The sequence below is a fragment of the Acomys minous genome, assembly GCF_964271855.1.
Source record: "Acomys minous genome assembly, chromosome: 4".
Lineage (NCBI taxonomy): Eukaryota > Metazoa > Chordata > Mammalia > Rodentia > Muridae > Acomys > Acomys minous.
This window is the reverse complement of record NC_140486.1, coordinates 127,671,932-127,680,891: the sequence shown is the minus strand read 5'-3', so window position 1 is coordinate 127,680,891 and position 8,960 is coordinate 127,671,932.

Below are 8,960 nucleotides of genomic sequence, written 5' to 3'. Positions count from 1 at the left end.
GTCTGTCTGTCTGCCTGCCATGCCTGCCTGCCTGGCTGTCTGCCTGGCTGCCTGCCTGCCTGCCATGCCTGTCTGTCTGTCTGCCTGCCTGCCTGCCTGTCTGCCATGCCTGCCTGCCATGCCTGTCTGTCTGTCTGCCTGCCATGCCTGCCTGCCTGTCTGTCTGCCTGCCTGCCTGCCTGCCATGCCTGTCTGTCTGCCTGCCATGCCTGCCTGCCTGTCTGCCATGCCTGCCTGCCATGCCTGTCTGTCTGTTTGCCTGCCTGCCTGCCTGTCTGCCATGCCTGCCTGCCATGCCTGTCTGTCTGTCTGCCTGCCATGCCTGCCTGCCTGTCTGTCTGTCTGCCTGCCTGCCTGCCTGCCTGCCATGCCTGTCTGTCTGTCTGCCATGCCTGCCTGCCTGCCATGCCTGCCTGCCTGCTGCCATGTTCTCCACCAGCCATCATGGTCAGGGACTCCAACTCCATGTAACCATTTACTATTAATCACATATCATTACTACAGCAGTTATTATTTAACCTGCTACTCTATCAATAAAAGATATGCTACCATATCAATAACACAGACATGCGTTAGACTTTTCATATGCCTATACCCTGGAGCTGGGCAGAAACTATCCCCCTAAGCTGTCTTCGCCTCCCAGCCCCACATCCCATGCCAATTGCTCTAATAATTCCCAGCTGGGCTATTTTTCATCCGCTATCCCATACATACCTGCATCTCAACTAGGTTGCTTTCCTCCACAGAGCCTCACAGTGGGCTCCTCCCAACCACGTGGTTACCCTAACCCATGGCCACTCTGCCTCCTCCTCCCTTCTCCTCTACCCCTCTTGTCTCTCTCCCGTGATGCTTCTGTCCTCTAAGCCCAGGAACCTTGGCTCCACCTAACTGTCCGTGCTGCCCAGGTATAGGTCTTTAGTCAGGCAATCAGGGCTATTCAGAGGCAAGGTTACACACTGCCGTTTTGACAGCCCTGGGGGTTTGCTCATAGAACAGTAAGAATGTGCAAGGTCTTAAAAGTCGTCGTCTCTGCTGGGATTATAAACCTTTCTTTGTTGGCAGACTGACACAAAGCACATGTATTCGGGCTTTTAGATTCCAGCTAGTGATGCGTTTTAGGCCCTTGGGACCAAGGTACAATCTTACACATCCATGATTTTTCTGTCACCCTTTTTGTAAAAAGAGAATCTTTAATAAAATGGTCACCCTTGTACACAGTGTGAAGAAGAGCGTGTGCTGTTCCCTGGTGTCCTGAGCTTCAGATGTGTGATGCCACCTGTCCTGTGAGGCAGAGAGGTGAGACGTGAGCTGTGCCTGCTAAGCAACCTGGGAATGTCCAGACGGGCTGAGGGTGAGCTCCTGAACTAGTCAGCCAGAGGCCTGCACCCAAAGAGTCTGCCTTTAGTTAGGCTCCTGGGTGGTTTCTCGGCCCTTCTGTGGGCTTCCTTGTATGTCCAGTTTTAGCAAAAAACCCTGCTAAGTTAGTAAACTAGGCCTATATCCAGTGGTGGATTAGGTTCTCTTGTCTGCCATCCTCCAGATGTTGTCTGACCCTAACCTACTCTTATCAGGAGTTAGGTTGGTTCAGCCAGGGTGCACGCCCACCTGGGTCTAGTCATCCACTGTTCTGACTATACTGAAAGGCCTGTGGTAGGTGGGTTTGCAAAAAGGTTAATGGAGCTCCCAGTCTGGAGGTGCACCAGCATCGCTGCAGCTGTGCTCAGGGGCTAATGTCAGATGCACTGGGACAGAGTACACGTGGGAGGAGCAGACCGTGCACTGAAGTAGGGCAGAGTGATTTAAAAACTGAAATTGCTCTTTGTGCTGGCTGGCTGTGTGTGTCAGCTTGACACAAGCTAGCAAGTCGTCAGAGAGGAAGGAGCCTCAGGTGAGGGAATGCCTCCATGAGACCCAGCTGTAGGGCATTTTCTCAGTTAGTGATTGATGGGGGAGGGTCCAGCCCATGGTGGGTGGGGCCATCCCTGCGCTGGTAGTCCTGGGTCCTATAAGAAAGCAGGCTGCACAAGCCACAGGGAGCAAGACAGTAAACAGCAACCTCCATGGCCTCTGCATCAGCTCCTGCCTCCAGGTTCCTGTCCTGTTTGAGTTCTTGTCCTAACTTCCTCCAATGATGAACTATGATCTAGAAGTGAAAGCCAAATATACCCTTTTTCCTCCAACTTGGTATTTGGTTATGGTGTTTGGTCACAGCTATAAAAACCCTAACTGGCCGGGCATGGTGGTACACGCCTTTAATCCCAGCATGCGGCATGCAGCACCACGCCCGGCTGAATAGTTTCTATCTTCAACAGTTCCTCCATATCAAGAATCCACATTTGGGGGCTGGAGAGGTGGCTCAGAGGTTAAGAACACTGACTGCTCTTCCAGAGGTCCTGAGTTCAATTTCCAGTAACAACATAGTGACTCACAACCATCTGGAATGTAATCTAGTGCCCTCTTCTGGTGTCCAGGTGTATGTGCAGGCAGAGCACTATATACATAATAATAAATAAATACACATTTGGTGTGTAATGTGCTCAGTGTCCTACACATGTGGTCCTGAGTATGACAGAGGCTCCCTTCCTTCTCGATGGAGCCTGTGCTGGCCTTGAGCTCCTATTCCTTTCCTTGGCTGGGGCACAGGCAGACAACTGGCCCAAGCTGAGTCCATCCGATTTTCTCTCCCAGGAGTTTTGGGGCATAGGAACTGGAAAAAGGAGCCAGCGACAGTGGCATCATCATATGTGTTTGCAGCTCAGACCTTTACTAAAGGTGGCCAAAGCCACCAACAGAAATGACAGCAGTCGGTGTGTCCAGAGTCGGTTTGCAGGGAGAAGCAGACGCAGGCAGACAGTTCAGAAGACAGTGCAACTCCCAGTTTAAGGAGACCAGAAAAGCCTTGACCCTGGAGAAGCCAGAGCTCCATTTATCCTCAGAGCAATGGCCTTCCAAATAGTAGAAACTCAAGAGACCTGTGTTCCAGCATAAAAGATGATGCAACCTAAATCTAATCTGGTACAGAATGTGATTTTGTGAGCTATGACTCCCAGCGCTCTTTTGGGAAGAATTTAGCTTCTGTTTGTTTTTCAGACAGGGTCTCCCGTAGCTGGTGATGGCTCCCCTAGGCTGGGGAGAATGACCTTATTTTACCCCTCGTTTTCCTGCCTCCAAGTGCTAGAATTACAGACCTGTGCCACCAACACCCAGAACAAAGATCTGGTCTTATCCATTCATTTGCTTTTGTAGTGTTGGGGACTGAATCTCAAATTAACATTCTTGATATAAAAAAATAGATGGAAGCCATGTGTGCTGGGGCATATCTGTAATCCCAGCACTCATGGAAGCAGAGGCAGGCAGATCTCTGTGAGTTCAAGGCCACCCTGATCTACAAAGCAAGTCCAGGACAGGAGAAACCCTGTCTAGAAAAAAACAAAACAAGCCATACAGAAACCCTATCTCAAAACAAAACAAAACAAACAAAATGAAATGAAACGAAAACAAACAAACAAACAAATAAAATTTACCAAAAAAAAAAAAAGATTTAATGATAAACTTTAATGAGATTAAGATTTACTGTAGCCGGGTGTGGTGGCGCACGCCTTTAATCCCAGCACTCAGGAGGCAGAGGCAGGTGGATCACTGTGAGTTTGAGGCCAGCCTGGTCTACAAAGGGAGTCCAGAACAGCCAAGGCTACACAGAGGAAAAAAAAAAAAAAGACATACCGTAGGAAACCTGTCACCCACTCACCCAGCCAAGCAGCTCAGGGTTGATTTATAACAAACATATTTGTTTGGTTGCATCTGTTCTCTGTCACCTAGTGACCATGTTCTTTTCCTGTATAATGTCCTATTAAAGGTAAATTGCATTGTTCTTCCAGAAGCCTTTCTCTGTGGATGAGCAATCTACTAAATCTCACACTGAAACCACCTGCAGTGCTCGCTTGGGTTGTTTTACTGTGAACATCCTTACGGGCCTTTGTAGAAATGCAAATCCTTGTGTTTACCCAGACTCACCCAATAGGAAAGTCCGGTTAGTGAACTACTGCAGCACTCTGGGTACCACGTGATGCTGGAAAGCTCAAGTTAAGAACCCCTGTTTTCCCAGCACTCGAGAGGCAGAGGCAGGCAGATCACTGTGAGTTCAAGGCCATCCTGGCCTACAAATCGAGTCTAGGCCAGCCAAGGCTAACACAGAGAAACCCTGTCTCGAAAAACCAAAAGAAAAAAGCAAATCCTGTTTTTGAGGACACAGGAAATCAGAAAAGATCATCCACAAAAGGGTTGTATGGAAGTGAAGGAGACAGTTCTTGCCTGTGTTTTTCCTGCTTCAAAGGCACATCATTCTAATAAATAAATTATCATGATGAAGCCAGGTGTGGTGGCACATGCCTGTGATCCCAGTACTAGGGGAGGCAGAGGCAGGCGGATCTCTGTGAGTCCAGCACAGCCAAGGCCTCACAGAGAAACCCTGTCTCAACAAAACAAAACAAAACAAAAAATTATCATTTCAAAGGAAGTTTAGACAGAGACCCAAAGAAAAGCTCATTTGTTTATTGTTTCCACAAGTCATACTGCAGTGTTTTGTTCAGGGAGCGGAAAGTGTCGCTGCCTACCCTGTCTCCATGCTAACCACAAGCTGCTGACCAGCCCGGGCCTTCCCACTCAGGAAGAAGCTAGTGAGGAGGCGAAAGACAGTTGTCTTCAGAGGCAACATGTCCAAGCAAGTCAGCAAGATTTTGATTTGCTTGTAGTTTTCAACAAGTCTCCCCACTGACACAGTAAGCTCGGGACAATGTTCCCAACAGGAGATTTCAAAACTTCACAAAGGCTAAGAGCTATCAATGTCTTTCTTTTAACGAGGAAAGAAGACGTGATGATTGCAGGATCACACCTTAGGAGAAGCCAAACGCCATCACCTGACTTCCAGATCGGTCCTCGCCAGCCTTCCTTATCATTGTCAAGAGTACACTGACTTCTCTGTCTCTAGACATTCCCTCATAGGGAGCCTGGCCTTCAGGTTGGCTAACTGAGGTCCAAAGCCATGCCATGCTGTGTGTGGTAGCATGTATTTGCTGAATGACTGAGCTAGGACCCTGCATGTCTGGGTGGCAAAGTGGAAATCTCACACACACACACACACACACACACACACACACACACACACACACATCCACATATACACACACACACCTTGTTGGTGGTTTTGTTACCAGGAATTGGGGGAGTGATAGTGTCAAAGGACATTTATCAGAGAAACTGGGATCCCCTCTTAGGATTTAAGAATAGTCTCAAATGGAAGCTCAGAAACAATTTAATACATTTAGGAGAAAACCCTCAGGGCTGGAGAGATGGCTCAGAGGTTAAGAGCAGTGGTTGCTCTTCCAAAGGTCATGAGTTCAATTCCCAGCAAAATACATGGTGGCTCACAACCATCTATAATGAAATCTGGTGCCCTCTTCTGACATGTGGGCGTTACATGCAGGCAGAACACAGTATAAATAATAAATAAATCTTTTTTAAAAAGAAGGAGGAAGAGAAAGAGGAGAAAGAGAAAACCCCCAGGGTAGACAAACTGTAAATTTCTGGAGCTGCCCAGAGGAGAATGGAAAAGAGAAGAAAAACCAAAACTAGAGCCAGGCGTGGTGGCGCACACCTTCAATCCCGTCGCACGGGAGGCAGAGGCAGGCAGGATCGCTGTGAGTTCAGGGCCAGCCTGGTCTACAGAAAAAAAGAAAAAGAAATAGGAAGAGTGGTGCAAGGAGCCTCATTGCAACCCCAGGGCAGCTTGTAGGGGTGGGAATTCTCGGAATAAAATGTACAGCGTCTCATCAAAGGGGTAATTATCCCCCTTGCTCTTTAGCCAGCCTCCTTCCTGAGGGCAGGAGCCTTGGCCCGGAGACTGACCCACACAAGTGGGATGATAGGTCTCCGCCGGCTGCAGACTAAGCTGTGGACCAGGAGTTCTCTTTTAATAGGCCCTTATTGCTGCTCTAATTTCACGTACATTAAACCCCTTTTAGGTTGGGAGTGTAGTAGTTCAGGGACAGAGCAAAGGCCCAGCATGCAAGGTGTATACACACACACACACACACACACACACACACACACACACACACATCCCAAACCCTTTCAGTGTAAAGTCTATGGAGGCTGCTTGTGGCAGCTCGTTCTACTAGAAAGGCACCCCCAGTCTCCCCCCGCCCCCCCCACGTCAGCACACACTTCTTCCAGGAAGGTCACCTCACAGTCACATGTGAGGTCACTTTGAGGCCATCCCTGACGACAGGGACAAAGTGCCCCTTCGTTGGTCCTGTTGGGCAGTTTGTGTACCCTTGCGTTCTCAGTGAACACAGCTTGCTGAGGAAATGAGAAATGTCAACACGAGAGAGCCACTGTTTTCCTAATGATGGGGCCTGCTGGGCTCGGGGACCCAGGCTAACATATAAACAGGTTAATTTGGAGAGCAGCTGAGCTGCAGAACCAGGCTGCCGTGTGCGCTAATTATGATCCTCTGTAATCGTTCTAGACTGTTGGGAAAAAGAAACCCGAAACTCAGGGAGGCTCGGTGACCTGCCCAAAGGGGTCACAGGGCCACCAGGAATTTGTCCTGTGTTTTGAGCGTTGCTAAGGATTTTATATGCAATATCTCATTCATTTGGTGGATGTTTTTGTTTTTAGATAGCCCTGGCTAGCCTGGAAATCATTATGTAGACCAGGCTGCTCTCAGACTCACGGAGATCCACCCATGTGTTTACCTCCCAAGTGCTGGGATTAAGGGCGTCCACCACCACCAGTCCTGGCCCGGTATCTCTTAATTCTTCCAACAGCTTCGGGCCTTTTTATTACTACTATCACCAAATTAGTTATGAGAAGGGGCAACTACCTAAGCCACAGAGGGAAGTTAAGTTACTGCTTGCCCAGACCAGCTCTCCTCGTGCCTGGCGAAGTCAGCTGAAGCAGGTTGAGAGCTGAGGTCAGTCTGTTCCAGCCGACATTAGAAGGTCTTGGCTCACAAGAATTAAGGAGAGAGAGAGAGAGAGAGAGAGAGAGAGAGAGAGAGAGAGAGAGAGAGATCCCATTTATTGCTGAACACGGGCTTATTCGCAGGACTCCGACTGATTAAGCGCTTCTGACGTGCTGCAGAGAAAACCTTTCTAGCCAAGGTTGCGTCGAGAACTAATCTATGTGTACAAAGGTCAGTGTTTAGAAGGCAGCTTGGAGCATGTCCGGTTAGCAGGGTAACATTAGCAGGGTCCCTCTTAGAGTCTGTGCATCCCAAGCCACGGGCTTTTGAGCAGATTTAGAGTACTAGGTACACTTTGCCTCCTGAGGAGTGGGCTTTGGGTCCAGCCCGGCGGCGGTTGGGTAGCCCAAACTCCCATAGCCTCCCTGCTATTGTTGTCCCTGTGGGCACATCGTGCCTGACAGGTTGGTGTGGTAGATGCGGCGTTCATCACTGGGTAAGACCTTTAGTGGTTTTCTCCCCCAGTCGCCTGCCCTTCACATCCCAGCACTATGAATACAAGCCAGCAGGGAGGTCAGGTTCTCGCTTGACTTCTCCGTTCTGCAACTGAAGTGTGTTGTATCTTCAGCAATAGGGTCCTACCACCAAGGGCAAGGCAGGCTCATCTCTTTATTTAAGGGGGTTCACCGGCAGATCCTAACACAGCAAGTCCTCTCACCCACTGAGCCCACTCCCCAGCCTCGGCGCTATTTGAGGTGCTGGGACTGATCCTAAGAACTCACACCTTATAAGAAAGTGTTCTGTCACTGAGCTACACTCTCAGCCCTGCATGTTCTTTTTTTTTTTTTTTTTTTAATTAAAGAATGCTTGTTATGCCAGGCATGGTGGTGCACACCTTTAATCCCAGCACTTGGGAGGCAGAGGCAGGTGGATTGCAGAAAATTCAAAGCCAGCCTGGTCTACAAAGGGAGTCTAGGACAGCCAACGCTACACAGAGAAACCCTGTCTAAAAAAAAAAAATTATTTTATTAATTATTTAATTAATTTATTAAATCTATTTAATCATTTTACAGCCTGATCCCAGTCCACTCCCTCCTCTCTTCCCAAGTCCGGCCCTCAGGCCCCAGTGTTCTAATTTTTAAATTGGTAAAGAACATTTGCTGTTTGGTTTCCATTATTATACATAAAAGACTGTGTTGCTTTTCTTTTTTAAACACAGTCTCACTATATAGCACTGGCTGGTCTAGAATTTGCTATGTGGACCAGGCTGGCCTCAAGCTCACAGAGATCATTCTGCCTTTGCCTGGAAAGTAAGAGGATTACAGGCATGTGACGTGGTGCCCTTAGAGGCTGCGTTTCTTGAATTTGAAAAAAAAAATGACATTGTATAAGTTGTAATTAATATTCTAGGAGGTTGCTGATCAGATTTACTACTATCAAAGTACTTATATTCCATCCCACACACAAGCTGTCAAAATAGCAGTAAAAGTGGCATTAGCATTGTGCTTAGAAAAGCATAAATGTCTTTTTCCTCCTCTTTCTTTCATTTGAAACATATAGTGTGTCTCATAGTGATTAATATTGTCTAGTTTCCCCTTAATTTAAAAATTTAAATGCGCACATCAGGCTGATGTATCTGGAACAGAGTAGCTACGTTCACACATGGCAAAGATATATTTTTTCTCCTTTATTTGAAAAAAATTCTCAGCAACTGGCAATGCAGTTTCCAGATTTATCCTGAAATTTGTATAGCTTTGCTTAAGTTGTTTGGACAGGATAAATATGGAAACTTCCATTCAGCATCACAGATTTTGGTTAGGCATTTTCCCCTCAGAGCTTTATGCTGACTGAGCATGCTCTGACAGGAAAGTCAGTGTGGGCAGTTACCCAGCGCCTTTAAGAGAGCTTATGTAAAAAGCTCCTAGCCCTGTGGCACACGCCTGCAATCCCAGCACTACAGAGGCAGCAAGTGGTGGAGTCTACATGTATAGAGTCA